Consider the following 23,951-nt stretch of genomic DNA (forward strand, 5'->3'; position numbering starts at 1 on the left):
TTCTCAAGTTTCTCATTATTAAAATCTGCACTCAGGAATTTGATCGACTAATTCACATTGAAGTATAATAGTTTATACTTTTTTCTAGATTTTTCTATTCTAAAATATAGAATGTTTAAATTAAGAGGACGTATCTCTAAAGACAGATTTCAGGTAGTGATGGCAGGTGTTGAGTTTTTGGGGTGGGGGTGTTTTCAGAAGAATTAACTTCTTAGAGTTTTCCTGACCCTGATATGTACATTCATAAAGGTCCCATGTCAGGTTGCTCTGCATAAGAATAATAGCAGTCATAGTACATCAATAACAGTTTCTGCTATTACTCATACTACTATTTATTAAGTGCCTTTTCAGAATTGGGAAATGAATTTTAAAATTTCATTTCATGTTCACTGCAATACTATGAAATTGCCCATTATTCTCATTTTATGGTAAAGAAACATAATTTGGTCAAAACCACCCAACTAACTAAAAGCAGAGCTGGGATTTCAACTCATGGCTATACTCATGGTCTTAGCCATTATGGTCTGCTTTTTGGTTTTGGTGATCTCAAATAAATTGAACTCGTAAGATATTTACTGGAGACTCATTTTTGACTGGAGACTCATTTTTGCCTTTAAAATTTGTTTTTCTCAGTACTATCTGGTCAATATCATGAGGGAAAGGTGATCAACTGTATTTGAACCTCTCAAGGTTTTCAGTAACCTCATTGTTGATCTGGTCATTTCTATACTTCATGGAAAGCCTACTTGTGATAAATTTTTCTATTAAAGTTATTTATTTTTCCTCCCCAGCCTTCCCAACTAATGAAAAATATATATATATTCTGAAGGGAGAATTAAAGCTTGCATTTATTCCAACTTGATTACTAATCAAAAAGAAAGAAGGAAAAATGAATTGATAAGATAAAATTTGTCTGTTCTAAGTTGATGATGCTATGGGAAGAGGGGTGCCTTCAAACAATACTGGGAAGGATATAAATTGATAAAAGTTTTCTGTAGAACAACTGAATAATATGACCCAGGTATTCCACTTTTTTGAACTTGCTTTTTTGTTTTTGTTTTAAGATTGATTGATTGATTAGAGAAAGAGAGAAAGAACTTGCACATGTGAGCTGGGGGAGAGACAGAGGGAGAGAATCTTCAAGCAGACTCCCTGCTGAGTGCTGAGCCTGATGTGGGGCTCAATCTCACAACCCATGAGATCATGACCTAAACCAAAAACATGAGTCTGAGACTTTACTGAGACACCCACGGGCCCCTGAACTTGTTTTAATTAAATAATCAGAAACACATCTAATAATTCATGAGGATATCTGTCATTGTATTGGGGGGAGGAGAAAATAACCTAAATATATAATAATGGGGGATAGCTAAACAAATTTGGTATATTTATATGACAGAGTAATATGCAGTAACTAGAATGTTTTCAAATAATTCTTAAGGAAATGAAAATTTGCTAAAAATAGAATAGTAAGTGGGAAAAACAGATATAAACCATATGCTTTAAACACATGTAAATTTCTGAAAATATTCTGAAAATAACAGTTATTACACCAACAGATTCATTGTTGTTAGAGCTAAGTAATGGGATTGTGGATCATGTGTTGCTGCTTTGTTATGCATTTTTTTAACTTCCCTCATGTTTTGAACAAATATATATTACTTAGAATAATTTTGGGGTTCCTGGGTGGGTCAGTAGGTTCAGCAGTGTGCCTTCGGCTCAGGTCATGATCTTAGGATCCTGGGATCGAGCCCCTGCTAAGGATGGAGTCTGCTTTTCACTCTGCCCTTCTCCCCACTCATGATCATGCTATTTCTCTCTCTCTCTCTCATAAGGTTTTTTTTAATCTTTAAAAACAGAAGAAAAATAATTTATAAAATAAAACTCAAAATAGAACTTTTTGCTTATATAAAATAAGAATGATCTGTCCTCTTTTTATTTTTGGCCAATTTCGATATTTCATTATTTGAGGTTGATTCCTTTCAACAGATTATTTATGTTTTTTTTTCAACAGATTATTTATGTTTTAAGATGTAGTTGCGATATTTCAATTCTGGCCCCCCACAGACTCACACCAAACTTCTCTATGTATTATTAGCTACTGACAAAAAGATATAGAAAAATTAGTACAGTATAATTAAACCATTCAAGGTCAATTCTATGAGCCTGGAATACATAATGTAAATGAATGCAAGTGTCACTCATCACTTTCTTGTTACAAATTTCCTCTAGCAAAATGCAATGTGATGATTAAATTGTATGGAATGGTGACCAGGGTGTGGTTAGTATTCTTTAAAATTGTTGGCAAAAATACCAGAGAGAAGAAACAATAAGAGGGGGGAATCGTTATTACACAATAAAGGAACTATTTCATATCTGCCTTGCTTCATATAAGGATGTAAAGATGATATAAAGATTTAATATTGCAAAGGAAAGGGAAAGTGGTAAATCTTAGGAATTCAGGTCTAATCAATCAGGAATAACCATGTATGATCTACAGGCCCCACGAATCCAAGCACAGTTTCTTAAAAATAAATAGATATCTAGTTCCGTACCTAGAAATAGTAAAAAGGGAACATTTATAACTCATGAATTGATGGTAAAGTATACACTCACCAAAGATGGTATACAGTCACTTGTTCACCGATTATTTGATTCATTTATTCAGTTGAGAATTTACTGAGTCGCTGATATGTGCGACATCCAAATTAAGGTTCTAATCTAAATTGATCTCTAATTTATAGTAACCAATGTATGACTGGTGGTGTCCCTCGGATGCTCACTGACAATGAGATTGCTGAACCACACTACATATCCATGGAATCAGAACTTCTTGGGGTAGGGCCAAAAAATAAAAATTGTTACCAAGCTCCTTGGGTGATTCCTATGATCATTATTTTTTAAAATAATACATTCCTTTTTCTTCTACAGACACAATTTGTTCATGAAACATAGTAAGCAGCAATGGGAAAATGTAGTTTACAATATATCAAAGGAATAGACCCATAGTTGCTAGCAAAAGTGAAGCAATTAAGGATATTTAATACCATGATTTTAGTGCTTTTTGTCAATTTAACTTTATTACAATAGTGTATTTTAGAATAAACAACTACAAAATGTTACCTATGGGCTGTAAGGAAGATCATGAATCATTAACCTTGGTTTAAACTAGAACTAGATTTGTTAGATCAATGGCTGACTCAGAATACAACTAAAATAAAAATGTTTATGTGTGTTAGTATGAAGGAAATTATATATTTTGAAGCCTAATTTCTGGAGTTACAATTTGTGAAGCCATGGGAAGAAGTATGACTTCTCCAGAAAATGAAATAGGTAATGCTACATTTAATTTCTGGGTAGATAGCCTGCAGGTTCTGAAAAGCAAGTAATCAATATTTAGTTTGGAAAACTAAGAGGAACTATAATTTATTGAGAATTTACCATGTGAAAATTGGTAAAGTAAGAACCTTATTAAATTATCCCAATCACCTACAAAATCTAAGAGATAGATAATATCAGTACATTATCCCCACTTAAAAGATGAGTAAATAAAGGCATATGGAGATTAAATATTTTTAAGGCCACAAATCAATAGTCTACAGCTTATATACAAGCTATTGTTTAAAAACAACAAAAAAAGAGTTTGTAAGGAAGCAAAAACCAACAACAAAAATGTCATAGCTTAGTAAATTAAAGAACAACAGTGAAAATAATTTAAAAATCATACTAAAAGATATAATACCCAAGGCTTTTACTTGTATACCATTGATCAAGGATCACAGAACCATAGAGGACTAATGAAGAAAGAAAACTTCATTTTGTCCAACTGTGTCTACTGTAAATGAGGCATCTGAGGTCCCAAGAACTAAAGTGACTGGTGACAGGTAAGCTCTGAATGCAGATGCTCAAACACTCATGAATAGAGTGGCCCACCTCACCCTCCATTTCATGGGTCCTGGAGTTCTTCCTTCAAATCAGTGTGTTACTCAGATGAGCTTTACAGTCAGCACATTGGAAAGCAGATACGTTTTTAATCTAATATATAATTTTCCTACTATAAAACCACAGTGGGTAACATTTGAAATGTGAAGTATATAAAAAGGACCCATTTATTTGGTTTGCCATTTTTGGAATCCAAGCTAAACTCATGTTCCCTTCATCCCTTCCTCTCAAGTTCTTACTTCTGTATGTTATCATCATGGCCATCATTATTATCTTTACATTTCTCATTTGATAGTTCAATTTCTCATTTGATACTTCAACTTCACAAACTTTACCTGTCATCCAACTCTCTTCCGTGTTCTCCGTTTGGAGTAATAGACTTGAACTCCCAGTCCATTAATGCTACCCTTAAACTGTAACAGCTTGGATTAGCTACTTAACTATTTGAATCTAAGTTTCTCCACTTTGAAAAATGAACATAGTAATGTCTAGTTCATAAAGTTGTTGTGGGAATTAAACCTAGGTTAAAATATCTTACTTTATTGACTAGTACAACAGGTGTTCAAAATATAAATGACTTCCCCTTCTTTCATCTGAATGTTTAAATTTAGCAGCTGCCATCATTCTGCTATGATGCTATTCTGTTACCATCTTCCCCTCTTCTCCCACTTGCCCTTTTCTCTTGCCTCAGAAAACCTCTTCTTCAGTTTTGACTTTCTAAATTTCACATTTGAGTGTTTTCTGTGTTCTCTGGGTCTTTAAAGAGGAAAAAAGACAGAGAAGTAATGAAAGTGAGCAATTTAGCTGTCAATGAGTTTTTCTCATTTTTTCCCTTTTGTTTCAATCCTCTTTTCCATTGTTGCTTAAGATAAATCCTGTTTATTCTGTTCTCATAATGCATGTTGCTATCTGAGGTATCCATTCAAAAGAGGGAATGCTTTTTCACTGGCAGTAATCTACAGAAACATCTGTTAGGATAACTTACTCTAGTCATGTTATTGACAGGAGATTGCCACCCAGAGATGATTGAAAATAAGTTAATTTTTTTTTAAAGCCTCAACTTTTGTTGTTTTTCAGTCATGCTCCACAGAAGTACTTAATTTTCCAAGGCCCTTCTTTCTTAAAATAATCAGCTCCCCAAACCTTTGGAATATAACTCATTTTAAAATTCACACTGTTGAGCTATAGGGATGAAAGAAAGATCTTAGGGCTTGAAAAGAGAGAAAAACATGTGCAAAAGGCAGGGGGTAGGTCATGGAACCACGTATAAAAGAGAAAAAATTATAGAAGTACAAGAGTGCAGAGTCAGGGGCTGAAGTTTTAAAAATAAATTTTACCCTCTATAAAATAACATGCTGCTCCAAGGGAAGAGAGCTGTGTCTCTGATATCTTTGATATCATGGAGATACAATTTATATTCAGCTCTTGAACTCATAATTCTAGGTAGAATTTCAGCTGTATTAACCCATAGCCAGAAACATGGTTCTAAATAGCATTTATAAAATGTGTAGTTGGCCTCAAGGATATGAATACCCAACAATAACAAAAAAGTACTTTTCATTTCATAGTCTTGGAATCCTCACTTCAGAGTGGATTGGTCCAAGAGAAAACATTCTTAAACATTGAATTAGAGTCTTTTTAATGATATGTATATAAATATTCATTTAAGTCAAATGAACTTTCTTGGCAGACTTACTGAAAACCTGATTGTCCCAGGCCTGCAGCTGGCCAGGAATCTGTGGGAGCAGGGTCAGGGAGGCATGCCTTCCTTCCTGTCTGCCAGCTCTTGTCTGCAGCTGAGCAGGACAGGAGGGCTTTGAAGGGAGGGAGGTTTGTGATGAGAAGGGTGACTTGGAGGTTTCTCAAAGATCAGGTGCATGAATGCAGCTAAAATTGTTTCTCTTCTTCACTGTCATTTGCCTCAAAATGGCTCATAGTTTTCAGAGAAAGTTCAATAATCTTTTTCCCTCACTACTTTGTTAACTTAAGATATTTACTAGGCACCTACTGGAAAAAAAAACACACACACAACAAAGCAAAACAAGGCAGATTAGGTCCTTTACAACATATAGCTTATATTCCATTCATTCTACTTTATTGAGCACTTCCAATAAGCCATAAGCTAGGCAAGGCCTAGGTACTATGGATTTAAAGATGGAACAAGAGAGCCCTATTGCCAAAAAGTGCATTGTTGGGTTCATTCAGCAGCCTTGCATGCAAATAACTCTGTGGTGAGATAAATGCTAGGAGTTGTCTGTACAAAGTGCTTCCTAATTATCTAGATAATGAAAACATTGCCAGTATCCCTCCCACATTTCTAATATCTTAAAGAAAAACTGTATCTGTTAGGTCTCAGTCAGCTGCTAAATTTACGAGCTAGGGAAAACAGATACTCTGGTAAACTAAAACCAGTAATTTTAAACAGAGAAAGCATTAGATGGCATTATATTGGGACTGCATATCTAAATTTTCTGTTCTCTATTCTGATGGAATATGTTTTAAAATGCATATAATACATGCTCACCCCAAGGGTTTCATCAAAAAGTATTATTTTCCAATGCTGGTTTAAATAATGAAAAGGTTTATGGGAATGAAATGTTAAGGTAATAAGACTTAGATATTAGATGTCACCTACTGATCTCCATTAAATTGTTTTGTGCAGGATACATGAATCTGCTGTAAAATTGCTAAAGCAGATCACAAGAATATTAGGTCAAATATGGTCAATGGTAGGTCTCTTAGTTTATGAAACATAAGTACTTAGCAAAATTAAAGTAATAAAACTGATTAAAATAAAAGTTATATAAATGAAGCTTTTTACATTATTTAGGTTGAGTTTTCCTAAATGCCAGCCCCTTCTCTAAAATAAATGCTAATATCAAGGATGTAAAAAGAAACTTTTTTTGCCTTACTGTTGCTTTATACAGCCCTATGCTCTGTATTTCTTAGACCTCAGTACTGCCTATTACACCTCAATAGGCAGTATGCAAATCCAGAATTGACTTTTATAGAGACGATCCCATTCAAAACTAATAAAAAACCCTGAAGTTTTAATAATATTTGCTATACTTACTATGGAAGAGAAGCCAGTTATAGTTTTCCATCAGTTCTAGGGTGCCATTGATTGCAGCATGCACCACTATTTTATATATTATATGAAAGAATTGAAAAGTTGTCAATTAAAAATAGCACAGGTTTTATTATCACTTAGAATCTTTATTTGATACTTGTTGAAAAACATCTATTAGATTTACGAAGAAATAGAATTTTAACTCTACCACTCTTGTGTAAACATAAAATATATATAAATATTTTATATATCAATCATAACACATATATCAAACATATATATGTGAAATAAAAGTATTCATAACATTCTATCATATTCCGAATCTGAATTTTTTGTATCACTTTTCAACTCAGATGTCACTATCCATGTTTCTGTATAGATTTCATTCTCTAAACTGACAAGACGGTTACTGATGCAGCTTTTCTTAAGAGGATATTCCATTAGTGTCTCTGAGCTGCCTGTCCAAGCTTCTAATACCGAGTCTGCCAGTCTTGAAGTTGACTTTTTCTAAATCTTTAAAAATTTTTTTTTAATTTAAATTCAATTAGCATATAATGTATTATTGGTTTCAAAGGTAGAGGTCAGTGATTCATCAGTCTTATGTAACCCAGCGCTCATTACATCATGTGCCCTCCTTCCCATCCATCACTCAGTAACCCCGCTCCCCCTACTCCTCTCCCCTCCAGCAATCCTAAGTTTGTTTCCTATGACTGAGAATCTCTTATGGTTTATCTCCCTCTCTGATATCATCTTATTTTATTTTTTCCTCTCTTCCCCTATGATCTTCTGTTTGTTTCTTAAATTCTACATATGAGTGAAATCTTATGATAACTGTCTTTCTCTGATTGACTTATTTCATTCAGCATAATACCCTTTAGTTCCATCCACATTATTGCAAATGGCAAGATTTCATATTTCTTTTTGATGGCTGAGTAGTAGTCCATTGTGTGTGTGTGTGTATATATATATATTACATCTGCTTAATCTCTTTCTAAATCTTAACAGAATGGGTTAATGGAAGGTTTTAAGGTAATAAGCAGAATTCAGATACTCAATTAGTCTTCCTCAGTGTGTATAGAATCAAATACTGAGAGTTGAAGTAGTATAGATATGCCAGCATAGATCCCAACCAAATCTGCTCATGAGCAGGCAATGACTATTATGCTGAGACATAGCCTGACAAAAAGAGATTGTGAGATGTCATGATTTGTAAGGCTCATTGCAATTTCAGAAAGGTTAGAACGTGAAGACATGCACCCTAGAAATAAAGTGAAATAAAGCAACCCCCAAATTAAGCTATTCAGGATAGCACATTTCTCTGACATTCTTATGATTCATATATTAACATATATACTATATAATAATAGTGTTTACATATTAAACTATATATCAATCATAACACAATAATGTATCACCAGATACTTCATATAATGTTAGCAAAACTGATTTCTAGGCTTTATTATGGACAAAAAGAGCAAAAATGGTGTCCTCTCTAAGGGATCAAAAGAGTAATTACCAATAATATAAAGAATATTTAGCTTGAGCAAAGTATACCTATGTAGTATTAAAGGTGCACAAAATAGGGCAGCCTGGGTGGCTCGGAGGTTTAGCACCGCCTTCAGCCCAGGACGTGATCCCAGGGTGTGATCCTGGAGACCGGGGACCGAGTCCCACGTCAGGCTTCCTGCATGGAGCCTTCTTCTCCCTCTGCCTGTGTCTCTGTCTCTCTCTCTCTCTGTGTCTCTCATGAATAAATAAATAAAATCTTTAAAAAATAAATGAATAAAGGTGCACAAAATAGAAGCTAGGAAAAAAGGAAAGACTCTCTTCCCCATCCTTGACCTATAAAAACATTGAAAATGTGCAATTGGGAAGAGCCAATAAAAATAGAATAAGTAAAGGCTTCAGGATGGAGAAAAGGTTTTGCTGCATTTTTTTGCAAAATTCCTATGAAAAAGACATTTCCCTTCTGTTAAACTTTCTACAAAGAAATGCTGGATTCTGAAAAATACCATACAGAATTTTTAAAAGGAAGAATATCCATGTGGAGTAACAGGGCAATTTAAATGATACACAGATTGGTAGTATGTTGTCCAAAATGAGCTTACACTAGGGACTTGTCCTGTGTTTAGACTTCAAGGCACATACTAGATATGGACAAGAAGTATTCTAATAAGTTTCTCTGCCCATTAGCAATACTATTCTGACATATGTACTAAGTAGATCATAGAGTACAGAGGTTTTTCACCTATTTAAAGCCTCTAAACTATCTCAAGGGCAGCATCTTTACCACCTTTAAATTTCTACATCACTGATAATACATGCCACGTAATTAACACTTAATGATATAGTCCATCATATTAATTTTGCAGGACCATAATGGGTATGTGCAAGAATAAATGAAGGATGAGGTCAGAAAGATGAATTTAAATTGGGAGCCCTGTTATCAGTTCTCCTGATAAATGTTAGTGAACGTGCCTAATTAATAACCCAAATCCTCATTAGAAATTCACTCAAGTGTTTTTTGAACTGATAGGGATTTTGTAGATCTTCGATTTTGCTTCAGTAAACAGTGCTGTAGTATTTCATAAGATTTTCAAACATGTAAATGTAAGGAATCTAACAAGTAAATGTAGTTGATAAATGTGATGGCATGTGGAAATGCAGATATAATTTAATATATGAAAATATATTAAATTTCCTTAAGTCAATATTAGTAATACTATATGTGATGTTATTTATGTAATATAGAACATATAGTCATATCTTTTCATCTACATACCGATATCCATCTATTCGTCTCCCTGTCTTTATCAATCTATATGGTAAATCATGAAGTGGTACAAATGGTTCTACATGGTTTGACTTCATCCCTGCCTACTTCTTCAAGCATATGACTGCTTCTTCTTGTACCCTAGGCTCCAGCCATAGAGCAGTCTAGAACTATCTGCCTACAGATCTTGAAGCCATTATTTGTACTACTGTCTCTTTGAACACCTTCTTGACAGCTGCCAAGCACCTTATCATGCTTCATACATCATTTATCCCATTACCAGTTGTAAAAGGAAGCCACTGTAGTCAGTGCTTTACACTGGGCCATCGGTGACGTGAGAGCTATAATGTGAGAAAAAATTTTCAACTGCATTTGTTCCAGACATTAAAGTGGTTACTGCATTTGAAAACAAAACTGACCATGACTATAATAAAATTTTGAATGTATTTTCTGAAAACTGGGGCTACAGATTTAACATTCTGATATGCATATTTCACTTTAGCACAAGATCCTCATGACAACAGATTAAGCAAAAATTCTTAAATAGTTTCTCATATTTCTCTTCCAGGCCAATAATTCATAGTGAAAAATAAATTATGAAAAATAAAGAAGGTGTTAAAGAAAAATTTTAGACTCCTCAAGATTATTATTGATGCGATTACTGTTTTAAATAAAATCACTAAAATATTTAATTGAGAAAACTATCTTCAAGACTGCTAAAGTAGTTATTACAAACTACTATGACAGAAATAAACTTTTTTTTCCTGAAATGTGTTATTTGGTAATTTATTTTTAACAAATCCTGCATGTGTCTACAGAAGAAAGCTCCTGCTCTGAATTAAAATTAATTTTAAGTTTACTCAAAGAACAAATCTGGGATATAATATTTAATAGAGTTAGCCTCAATGGAACGTAAATTCCATTTAAGTGGTTACTGCATTTGAAAACAAAACTGACCATGACTATAATAAAATTTTGAATGTATTTTCTGAAAACTGGGGCTACAGATTTAATATTCTGATATGCATATTTCACTAAACAGATGGAAGTCACAAAATGAACTGATGATTCAAACAATACCAAATCAAGGTGAAGAATAGAGTACATTTATATATGTAAAATATATATACTGAAGGAGTATTTGATTTAATAGAGTTTCCTTCAGCTTTTAGATTTTTAACTCATAAAATTATTTTTATAGAAGCTTTTAGCTTCAGGAAGAACTTTTAAATGAATACATAAAGATATCTTGGGGTGTCTGGGTGGCTCAGTTGGTTAAGCATCTGACTCTATTGCAGCTCAGATCATGATCTCAGGTTCATGATACAGAGCCCTGAGTCTTCTCTTTGCTGAAATGTGAAGGCTGCTTGAGATTCCCTCTCCCTCTCTTCCTCTGCTCCTTGTCCCATTTATGTGGGCATGTGCTCTCTTTCTCTAATGAATAAATAAATCTTTAAAATAAATAAATAAAAATGCCAATAGGTATCACAAAATAAATGCTGTTTCATTCAGAAGACTAAATTCATTGAGATAAAGAACATAATAGTGATTAAGCTATCATCTATGAAAATTCCTGAAATTTTTTTTAAAATTTAATATATGAACATTTACTTTCTAAAAATGCTTACATTTCAGAAGGCCATAGATTAACAACAAAATTCCTTTTTTAGTTTACAGCTCCACCAGTGACATCACAGTCCTCTCTTCAAGTGGTGTTGGTAACCATTTGAATGCATATTGCAGAATTATTATTATTATTTTTAAAGATTTTACTTATTTATTCATGAAAAACAGAGAGAGAGAGAGAGAGAGAGAGAGAGAGAGAGAGAGAGAGTCAGAGACATAGGCAGAGGGAGAAGTAGGCCCCCTGCAAGAAGTCCGATGTAGGACTCGATCCTGGACCCCAGGATCATGCCCTGAACTGAAAGCAGATGCTCAACCACTGAGCCACCCAGGTGTCTCATCCTTGCAGAATTATTTAAGGTATTGACATTTTGTATATATCTGTGTTTGTATGTATTATCTCACTCATATTATTCTGCTTTTGTCTCAAAATGTAAAATAATTTTTATATCTCGGCACACAGATATACTAATACTCTTTGAAAAGCTGTTGAGTATCTTATGTGCCAGAATGGATGTCTTAGAATTTGTCTATTTATTTTTATCATTGTCTACTGGTTGAAATTTGGATTATTTCCTAACTTCAACTGTTATGAACCATTTTATTTTATTATCATGAAAACCGTCTCCCAACATTGGGGTATGAAGCACACCCCGGTGAAAACAAATAAATTTGACATGTTGTTAACATGTTCTTGGAAGCACTGATGATCTACCAGTATAGTAAGTAACATCACACTGACGCCAGAAATGCAGTTTAATCTGGTGCCATGCACTTTATATCTGTGTCTCTCTAGAATTCATATATTGAAAATCAATCCTCAGCAAGATGGTATTTGGAGATGGAGTCTTTTGGAGGCAATTAGCTCATGAGAGTGAAGCCCTCATGAATGGGATTACTGTTGTTTGATAAGAAGTAACCCAAAAGAGATGATCTCTCTTAGCCATGTGGGGTACAGCGAGAAGGTACCCATGTGCAAATCAGAAGAGGGCTCTCACATGGAACTGAACTGGTCAGAACCTTCATCCTGGTCTTCCATGCCTCCAGAACCTTGAGAAATGAATTTCTGTTCTTTTGGCCATTCAATTTATGGTATTTTTGTTGTAGCAGCCCAAACTAAGAGAATATCTCCAAACTATGAATTTGAGCATCTACAGAAGATGAAATCAATTTTCCTACAAAAAAACTACAACAGCAATAAACAATTAGGATAGAAAAGTATATATAAATACATATATATGTATATATACATATATACATGTGCATGCACACACACATACACACACACACACAGATAAACTGGCAATGCAGTGGATGTGCAGCCTTCCTGCGAAATGACAGAAGAAATGGATTGCACATTTGCAATGGTGGCTTCAGTAGATGACCCAGCCGGCTCTACAGATTCCAGGGAACACCATTTTCCTTTCTCTCTTCCACAAATAAGAGTATTTAGGAGCGGCTTTAGTTATTAAACTCTAAGATACCTCTCCTTCCAATCTCTGCTACTTAGCACTTCTCACTCTTTTGTAACCATTACTTACATTAAAATTTTCTTTTTTTATATTAAATTTCTTTGATTTGAAAATTCCTGAGTAGTTTTTGAGATGCAGACACTTTCCCTATACCTTGGAAAACCAAGATATATACTGATTCAGTGAGTGCACTGTTTTTCTAGTATATTTAGCAAGGCTCTTTCATGGTTATTCTTGACCTGAAATAGTGTAAGAATAAGCTGTTTTAGTGTTAAGCATATTTATTTCATATTTAACACCAATCTGATTTTTTATGTCAAAAAGATAGGTCTAGACAAAGAGAGATAACTTGAAGGCCAGTGATGTACTGTCTTGGAGATACACAGACTCATCAGATATATTCTAGATTTATTAAAGTCAAATCTATTACACTGTGGACTTAAGTAATATATGTATATGTTTAACTACATATTTAAATGCATTTATATATATGTAGATCTTTCATATGCATGCATTTATCCATGCTATCTGTACATGAGTATATATTTAGCACTTATTCTTTAAGCTTTTTAAGTCATATTCACATAAATTTTCACATAAACTCTCCTTAAAAAGATAATACTATTTGACTCTATGGGAAATGCCTATATTATCTTTCCTTATTTCTTTCTTTCTTGAATAAGCCTAAAAGTCATGATTTTTTTTTTTAGAAAATTGGCAGACTAGATTATTTCAACATTTCTATGTTGAATCATTCAAATATATACATCAAGCCATTTTAGCTTCCTATTCAAACCCCCAATTTTTAATTCTCTATGAAATAGTTTCAGCTCTGAAGCCAAATAAAGATGTAAAACAGTTCTTTGTCAAGAATAAAAAGAAGATTACCTCATCAACTAGCTATGGAATAAGAGAACTAATTTAACTCAGATAATGGGGACAGTTTTTGGAACAAGGTGGTAATGAACTTACAAAACAGTAGAAAATATAATATTTAAAAAATTGTCACAGAAGTAGAGGTTGATGAAAAGAAATGCATCAATTTTTATTTTTTAATTGCTTTTTATTCTCTGCTGAAGCCTTCAACTCCCAAAGGGGTATAAGTGAGGGTCAGTGATTTTCTTAATTTTTGCTACCGTAGTGACATTTTCAACTAAGTTGATATATTTGGAAACAAAGCACTTAGAAATAGATTTAACAATGTAAAATTAAATTATAAGGATTGAACATAAAGTTCCATTTTTTATATGACTTAATTTTTAAAGGTTTTATTTATTTCTTTATTTAAGAGAGAGAGAGAAGGGAGAGAGAGAAAACGCACAAGAAGGGGGATGGAGAGGGAGAGAATCTCAAGCAGATTCCACGCCGAGCTAGAGCCTGATGGGGATCGACCTCACGACCCTGGGATCATGACCTGAGCCAAAACTAAGAGTCTGATACTTAACCAACGGAACTACCTAGGTGCCCGATGACTTAATTTTTTTAGACAAGTATTAGGTTCACAGCAAAACTGTGGGGAAGGTAAGAGATCTCCCATGTACCTCCTAGACATGCATAGCCTCCTCCATTATCAACATCTCCCACCAGTATAGTATACTTGTTACAACTGATGAACCTACAGCAATACATTATAATCACCCAAAGTCTATAGTTTACATTAGGGTTCATTCTTGGCCTTGTACATTCTATGGTTTGGACACATTTTTAATGGCATGTATCTGTCATTATAATATCATAAAGAATTATTTTCATTGTCCTAGAAATCCTTTGTGTTCTGCCTATTAGTTTCTCTCCTATCCTCAACCCTGGCAACCAATGATCTTTTTACTACTATCTCCATAGTTTTTCCTTTTCCAGAATCTCATATATTTGGAATCATGCAACATGTAGTTTTCTCAGATTGGCTTCTTTCATTTAGTAATATGCATTTCAATTTCTTCCAGGTCTTTCCATGACTTGATAGCTCCTTTTTTTTTAATGATGAATAATACTCTGTTGTCTGGATATAACACAGCTTATTTATCCACTCACCTACTAAAAACATCTTCGTTGCTTCCAAGTTTTGACAATTATAAATAAAGCTGCTATAACACCCATATGCAGGTTTTCACATGGACAAAAGATTACAAATCCTTTAGATAAGTATCAAGGAATGTGATTGCTGAATTGATGGTAAAGGAATTTTTTGTTTCATAAGAAACTGTCTTCCCATAGACATGGCCAACACGCACATGAGAAAATGCTCTACATCACTTGCCATCAGGGAAATACAAATCAAAACCACAATGAGATACCACCTCACACCAGTGAGAATGGGGAAAATTAACAAGGCAGGAAACTACAAATGTTGGAGAGGATGAGGAGAAAAGGGAACCCTCTTACACTGTTGGTGGGAATGTGAACTGGTGCAGCCAATCTGGAAAACTGTGTGGAGGTTTCTCAAAGAGTTAAAAATAGACCTGCCCTAAGACCCAGCAATTGCACTGCTTGGGATTTACCCCAAAGATGCAGATGCAGTGAAACGCCGGGACACCTGCACCCCGATGTTTCTAGCAGCAATGTCCACAATAGCCAAACTGTGGAAGGAGCCTCGGTGTCCATTGAAAGATGAATAGATAAAGAAGATGCGGTTTATGTATACAATGGAATATTACTCAGCCATTAGAAATGACAAATACCCACCATTTGCTTCAACGTGGATGGAACTGGAGGGTATTATGCTGAGTGAAATAAGTCAATTGGAGAAGAACAAACATTATATGTTCTCATTCATTTGGGGAATATAAATAATAGTGAAAGGGAATAGGAGGGAAGGGAGAAGAAATGGGTAGGAAATATCAGAAAGGGAGACAGAACATAAAGACTCCTAACTCTGGGAAATGAACTAGGGGTGATGGAAGGGGAGGAGGACGGGGGGTGGGGGTGAATGGGTGACGGGCACTGAGGGGGGCACTTGACGGAATGAGCACTGGGTGCTATTCTGTATGTTGGCAAATTGAACACCAATAAAAAATAAATTTATTAAAAAAAAAAGAAACTCTTCCAAAGTAGTCATACCATTTTGAATTCCACCAGCAAAAATGAGAGTTCTTGTTGCTCTGCATCCTCCTTTACCATTTGGTGTTATCAGTATTCAGGATTTTTCCCACTCTAAAAGGTACGCAGTAATATCTCATTGTCATTTTAATTTTCACTTACCTAATGACATATGATGTGGAACATACTTACATATGCTTATTTGCCATCTGTATATCTTCTATGGTGAGGTGTCTGTTAAGGTCTTTGTCCTAATAGAATTGGTTGTTTTTATCTTTTATTATTATTTAATTTTAAGAGTTCTTTGTATATTTTAGATAATAGTCCTTTTAACAGATATGAATTTGAAAATATTTTCTTTCAGTCTGTGGCTTGTTTTGTTCTCTTGACATTATCTTTTGTAGAGCATAAGTTTTTAATTGTAATAAAATACAATTTATCACTTCTTTCTTTCATAGATAGTGTTTTTTGTATGTCAAAAGGCATGGCCACAACCAAGGTCATCCAGGTTTTCTCCTGCTGTTTCTATGAAGTTTATAGTCATACATTTTACATGTAGGTCTATGATTCATTTTGAGCTAATTTTTGTGAAGAGTGTAGAGAGTCTGTGTCCAGTTTTTTGGGGTTTTTTTTTTTTGCATGTTGGTGTCCAGTTGTTCCAACACCAATTATTGAAAATACTATCTTTGTTCCATTGCATTATCTTCCCTCCTTTGTTGAAGATCCACTTGACTATATGCAGGTCCATTTCTGGGCTCTCTATTCTGTTCCACTGATTTATTTTACTTTATTTTGACAATACACTATCTTGATTACTGCAGCCCCATAGTAAGTTTTGAAGTCAAGGAGTAACTGTCCTACAACATAATTTTTTTTCCTTCAATATTGTGCTGGCTATTCTGGGTCTTTTGCCTCTCCACATAAACTTCAGAATCAGTTTGTCAATATCCACAAAAAAAAAAAAATGCTGGATTTTGATTGAGATTGTATTGACTACATAGACAAGTTAGTAAGAACTAACATTGTGACAATATTGAGTCTTCCCATCCATGAACTTGGAATATTCTCCACTTATTCAGTTCTTCAGTTTCTTTGCTTAGAGTTTTGTAGTTTTCCTCAAATAGATCTTAGGCGTAATGTGTTAAATTTATACCTAAATATTTCATTTTGCGGGATGCTAATGTATATGGTAATTGGTGTTTAATTTCAAATCCCACTTATTAATTGGTGGTATACAGGAAAGCTTTTGGCTTTTGTATATGAACCTTGTATCCTGTAACCTTACTATCATTGCTTATTACTTCCAATTCTTGTTTGCTAGTTCTTTCAGATTTTCTATATGGATGATTATGTCATCTGTGAACACAGAAATTTTTTTTTCCCTTCTCAGTCTATATTCTTTTTATTTTCTTTACTTGTCTTATTGAATTAGCTAGGAGTTCCAATACAATGTTTGAAAAGAAGAGGTGGGAGAAAAGATCCCTGCCTTATATTTGATCTTAGGGGGAAAATATTGAGTTTCTCAACATTAAGTATGATATTAGATGTTTTTTGGAAACATACTTTATCAAGATCAAAGCTCCATTTTTAATCTCTTTAAAAGTAAGATAATGGTCTACTTTACATGTAAAAGGCTTTTATTTTGTTTGGCTTTTAAAATTTTTCAAAAATTTAAGAGTCCAGAATTCACATCATTTTAATTTTTATTTGTTAATTTAATGACTTCTTTAGTTTAGAAGTCTACTAAACTCACATTATCTTAATTTTAGATCAGTCTTAATGAGATTAAAATTAATAAACAGTCATAATTTAATCTGGAAAGCAATAGAATTATAATTATAATGAATATCTTTTGTAGGCCATGTACTCCTATACATTCTTTATCATAAGCCTAACTTCAGGTCAGGAAAAAAAAATACTTCTGTTTACTCTTCAGTCAAGGACATTCACTACTGCAGTCAAGATGGACCTGCATTCTCTTAGGAATTAAGGTGGTATTAGAGTGTGATGCTGAAAGGCTGGCTCTGGAGATAGTGGGCATAGTTCAGACTCTTGCCCTACTACTTACTAGCTATGTGACTAGGAATGTTATTTAATTCTATCGTGTCTCATTTTGCTATTTGTTAAGTGGAATAGCATCTACTTCAAAAGGTATTTGTGAAAAAAATAAAAAATAAAAAAGGTATTTGTGAGGATTTAATGAGTTAATATACATAGTTCTCAAAAATAATATCTGCAATTAAGCATATAAGAGTATTACTATTATTATTAAACGATGGGAAATTCAGACAAGTACCTGCATAAATAACTCAGGTCGACCACAAAATCACATAAATTTTTAGACTTTATGACCTCATATAAATGTTAATATGACCAATATAAAAATTACATCATTTCAAGGTACTACAATGATTGGTTAAAAAAGCCAACTTGTGTGGCTGTTGGAGAGGAGAAAAACTGTGCATGAATTTAACCAGCTATGAGCTTACTTATTTCTTCTGCCCTTGGTGGACACAAAGAAATGACAGTTTTAAAGGTTAATTGATTTGTCTTAACCTATTACCAGCAGTGAATAAACAAACTAGACCAGGATCATTTCATCTATGTGGATAATCTACAATCTCCCTTCAGGAAAGTTAATGAACTATTTAGGAAAGAGAAAGAAAATAAGAGAAGCATTGACCCCTGTTCCCAAAGCAAAGTGTACATCAAACATATTTTCCCTCGCTTAGCTCCACAGTGTCTCTGCTTCTATAGCTGGACATTTCTTTTATGAGGTACAATAGGAGGTTAATGGATCAAATGAGCAGATGGTAATATTCTGGAAAATAATGATAATACTTACACCACTGCAAGGGTCTCAATCCTGCTGAGTGATATGGTAACTCAGCAGTGGGGAATTGTTCCTGGGGGTACACAGACAATCTGTAGTGTTGCTTCCATTAAGTGGCTGAATGATCATCTGCTAAACACACACACACACACACACACACACATACACACACACCCCTCACACAAGAACACATTGTGTAAAATACACTATTAAAAACTATTAATTCTAAAGAATGCCCAGGGACAATTAATTCTTCAAGTCAACAAATGTCTAAGGAGTGTCAACTCCATGCTGAGTAATATTGCATAGTACTTCTCAAAATATATTATGCTTAAAATTAAAAGTTCATTAAATAATCTTGGGCAATGTGTGGACAATTAAAAACATGTATGCTTATTTGCAGTACATAAGAAGGAAAATGTAACTGCTTAGAAAAACCATAATTTCATAAACATTTCCTAAGATAAAGTGAAAGTAGGAATATAAGTTTAAAAAAAATGCCTCAAGGGAGGATCAGACTAGTTCACTTAGATGCACTCCTTCCTAAAACTCCAGTAAAATGATGGTAAATAAATGCTTTAAAAGAACAAGACTACAAGGACAAAGGAAGGGAGGAAGGGGCAGTAGCAACATAACTTTGATGGTTTGAACTCTGAAGGACTTGGGAAAGCTTGTGTACTCAGGCCTGGGAAAGCTGAGTCTGGAGGCAGTACAGAGGAAGCTAAGAAAAAAACTCATCTCATTCTTAACTGCATAACTCACAAAGATCAGGAGTTGGTAGTATGGAAACTTCTAGAAGAGGGAATGATAGTGGAAAAAAAAAAAAAAAAACCTGAGGATTGCATTCCAATTTTGCTCAAAAACAACTTTGATGTCCAGACTCTTTCTTATACTTTGCATACCCAGGCAACTGCTAAGGTCCCACCTTTGCAAAAAACAGGAGGATTCAAGTCCAAAAAGAATAAATATATCTATAAGCAGTGAGGCAGAGCAAAGAGCAGATATAATTTAGTAAAAATAGGGAAAAAGTAAAAGCTTACATATGAATGATGAGATTGCAAAAGCCTGGAAAATTCTTCTTTGGTGATTTCAGCCAACCTGATTAAAGGTAATGGTCTTGGGATTCTTTGATAAAGTAGCTCAGCCAATCCACATTTGAAATTTGTCATCTGCATATAAGAATTTCCAGCTACCTCTGGTACCACCCCCTTAAGTTTGAACAGACAGAAAAATAAATCTTAATCTGAACAGTCAGATTATTTTAGAAAAAAATACTAATATGCAAAACAAAAATAAAACCATGCAGAAAAAAAATGGGTGCAAAACAGAGATGTAGGGAGAAGAAAATTGCAAAAAAAATATTAATATTCTCAGAGAGAGAAGAGGAAATATTTCATTTATGAATCAATAACTGGATGATATAAAAAGAACATTCAGAGAACTAAGAATGACAACAATAATAAAGATGGGACAGGGATATCTCAAGAATCATAAATGACAAAAGTGGGGTAACATGTATGGCCCATTATATAATTAGATGTGGGTCATAAGAAAAGGTACTATCTGCAGTATTCTTGATGCTGGAGAATCTACATCTATTGGGGCACAGTGGAAGGCTCCTTGAGAAAGGTGGGGTGTGGGATGAGCCATAAAGAGTATGTACTGCTGTGACAGGTAGAGATAGACTTCCAACTTTCCTCTGAGAGAAAATGGCAATAACGAAAGAAAGAAAGAAAAACAGGGGAGTACCAAAAAGAGTAATAGAATGCATAGAAGAGTCACAGATTTGGAGAAAAGAGGGATGGAAGGGGAAAATTGGAACCACTACTCAGTAAGTTTTCAAAGAACTGAATCAGAGAAGCCTGAGGCACTTCCTGAGGGAGGGGGGCATCTAGTAGAGTCAGTGGTGTGGCATTGGAATTCTAGAGAGAAGTCAGATCTGGTGATTACCATTGGGTTGTTCACATGGAGTATTGTTCTACCTTTTATCCTTCCCTACTTTGTTTCCTTTCTTCCAACAAATATTTGCTGGATGCAGAGATATAAGACAAATAAGATCTCTGCACTTAGAAAAGCTTTCATTCTTGTAGGATGAGATTAAAAGAGAGAGAGGAAGAGAGAAAGATAATGTTTCAAAGAGGAATGTGGTGTCAAAGACAATGATGATGATGTCAACATTTCTAGAGTGCCAGACTTGGTTTTAAACACTTCTTCTTACTACCCATGTGTCTCTGCAAACTAGCAACATCTGTATCACCTGACAGTTTCTTAGAAATACAAATCCTGGGATCCCTGGGTGGCGCAGCCGTTTGGCGCCTGCCTTTGGCCCGGGGCGCGATCCGGGAGACCCAGGATGGAATCCCACGTCGGGCTCCCGGTGCGTGGAGCCTGCTTCTCCCTCTGCCTATGTCTCTGCCTCTCTCTCTCTCTCTCTCTTTCTCTCTATCATAAATAAATAAAAAATAAAAAAAAAAAAAAGAAATACAAATCCTTGGGACACCTGGGTGGCTTAGTGGTTGAGCATCTGCTTTTGGCTCAGGTTGTGATCTGGGGGTCCTGGGATGTGGGATCAAGTCCTGCATCAGGCTCCCTGCAGGGAGCCTGCTTCTCCCTCTGCCTACGTCTCTGCCTCTCTCTGTGTGTCTCTCATGAATAAATAAATAAAATCTTTTTAAAAAAGAAAGAAGAAGAAAGAAAGAAAGAAAGAAAGAAAGAAAGAAAGAAAGAAAGAAAGAAAAGAAAAAAAGAAAAGAAAAGAAAAGAAAAAAAAGAAAAGAAAAGAAAAGAAAAGAAAAGAAAGAAAGAAAAGAAAAGAAAAGAAAAGAAAAGAAAAGAAAAGAAAAGAAAAGAAAAGAAAAGAAAAGAAAAGAAGAAATACAAATTCTCTGGCCCCATCTGTAATGACTGAATCAGAATCTACATTTTATCAAGGTTCCCTTTAGATTGTATGCATGTCATAGAAACCTCACATTACATAGTTTTACTCAGTAAATAAATCCAGTGAAGTAGATATTATCACTAACCCCATTCTAACGATGAAAAAACAGAGGCAGAGAAGGGTTAAAGAAGGGTTAAGAGATTAGCCCAAGTCATTAGCTTATAAGTGCTCAATTTAGGATTTGAAGCCACACCAATATCGCTTGAACAACATTGCTCAGAATCACTATGCAATACTGTCTCTCAGTGGGCACTGAATTTGGAGAAAACCTCTTATATTTAAAGGACATATGCAGAGGAAAAGTATTCTAAATGTTCTAGTAAGGAGAGATTTAGGAAGATAAAAAGAAACAGAAGGGTTTAAAAATCAAAGGTTTACGTTTATAAAGGAAAATATCACAAGCCACACGGTCATCAAAAAAAGGCAAAGCCCGGTTCCATGGAGTTGCCAGTTAGGAAGTTAGTGATGTTCAAGAGAGCAGTGCAGGTAAAAGGCCCTCTGCAAAGCAAGGGGGTGGCGCTGCTGCGGAAGTGATGAGCGCAGACTTCTCATTCAAAAGAGTGTGTGGACCATGTTAGCACTCCATGGCCTGAGGATTCCACGTAACGATTTTATGTTATACGTGCAAATATGTAAATGCCAACATTTTAAATAATTTGATAAATCTTTGTAGCTGCTCAGCCAAAAGAGCCCCCAAAGAGTGCCACCAGTCTCAACAGCAATAGAAGCAACTGACAAAGCAAGAGAATCAGTTCTGCTGAACATAAACATTTTCTCTCACTTGGAGGATTAACGCCCTACCCCCTAAGGTTCACTGCTCTTTCTAAGGCAACTTGAGAGCTGAATTCTCTCTCCGGTTTGCATATACAAATGTCAAGCTGAACATCTGAGTTAAAGGGATTTTTATTGGTGTTGAAGTATTGCATGGATTAAATGAAAGAGGAAAATATAATCTGCTTCCGTCACAAATCCACCTCCGTAACAGTTCAGGGAAAATAGGTTTTCAGCAACTTTCTGATCCATTCAAACTTCAAAACATTTTATATTATAGTTACTTTCCACTTTTCTGTCCTTCTCCTACTTCCAAATTTTAACATGTTTCCCACTGAAGTGAAAACTTAGATGAAAATGATTGTGAGCCTCGTTTTGTTGTTGTGCTCCCTCATATGCTAATTTCCCAGGCACATGTGCAACATTACAGTGCCAGGCTCCTAATGCTTATTTTGGGGAGTCTACCTTTCTTTTCTTTTACATATAAACATGTTAATTTCTGAGAAAACCATCTCTGATATCAGTGTGCTACGCACCAAAAAGGTTTTTTTAGATGCTGCTTTTCATATTGCAAAGAGCAAAGTCACAAAAAAGCCCACTAGAAATTATTTCATTTACTGGCATAAGAAAACAGTTGAAAAAAATACTTTGTGCACAGGATTTCTTTTTTAAAATTTTATTTATTGATTTATTTATTAAAGGTTTTATTTATTTACTCATGAGAGACACACAGAGAGAGGCAGAGACATAGGCCGAAGGAGAAGCAGGCTCTCAGCTGGGATCCTGATGCGGGACTTGATCTCACGACCCTTGGATCATGCCCTGAGCTGAATGCAGACGTTCAACCACTGAGCTACCCAGATGTCCCATGATTTTATTTATTTATTGAGAGAGAGAGAGAGAGAGAGAGAGAGAATGTGCAGGAGAGGGGGAGGGGCAGAAAGAGAGGAAGAAGCAGACATTTCCCCCCCCGACCCTGAGCAGGGAGCCCTGCAATCCCAGGACCCCAGACCATGACCTGAGCCGAAGGCAGATGCTTAACCAACTAATCATCTGAGCCACACAGGAGCCCCCAGGATGGTATATTCTTAAACCTACGTTGTTTTTTTGTTTTCCAGTTAACATGCTTGTAATATCTATAGATGATGAGAAACTGAGATTTTAAACAATTAATTGGCTTAACTATATTAATCCAATATGCAAGATAGATATATCCTCAAATATTTCATTTCTTGTCAGTATATTCTCCCTCAGGACCTTTCATGTGGAAGAGGGGTGGGGAAACTATGATCTGTTGGCCAAATCTAGCCTGCCATCTGTTTTTGAAAATAGTTTTGTTGGCATACAACGGTGCCTATTTCTTCTGTTTTGTCTATGGCTGCAGTTATACTATACTGGCAGATCTGAGAAGTTGCAACATAGACCCTAAGGCCAATAATGTCTGAAAAATTCACTATTGGCTCTTTATCAGTCCCTGGGTAGGCAATATAGAA

At 34.9% G+C, this 23,951-nt stretch overlaps 1 protein-coding gene across 18 annotated transcripts in view; it reads right to left on the reverse strand.

The window, feature by feature from the left end:
- RBMS3 (RNA binding motif single stranded interacting protein 3) overlaps positions 1 to 23,951 on the reverse strand; it is a 1,287,947-nt gene that overhangs the window by 822,009 nt on the left and 441,987 nt on the right. For 2 of the 18 annotated variants that reach the window (XM_035705251.2, XM_035705252.2), the window contains one exon: positions 7,016 to 7,081. The exons of the other annotated variants lie outside the window; for them this stretch is intronic. The gene's annotated coding sequence lies outside the window, so the exon portion shown is untranslated. The remainder of the gene's footprint in view (positions 1 to 7,015; positions 7,082 to 23,951) is intronic. 18 annotated transcript variants of the gene reach the window in all.

This window comes from Canis lupus, chromosome 23 (genome assembly GCF_003254725.2).
Source record: "Canis lupus dingo isolate Sandy chromosome 23, ASM325472v2, whole genome shotgun sequence".
Classification (NCBI taxonomy): Eukaryota; Metazoa; Chordata; class Mammalia; order Carnivora; family Canidae; genus Canis; species Canis lupus.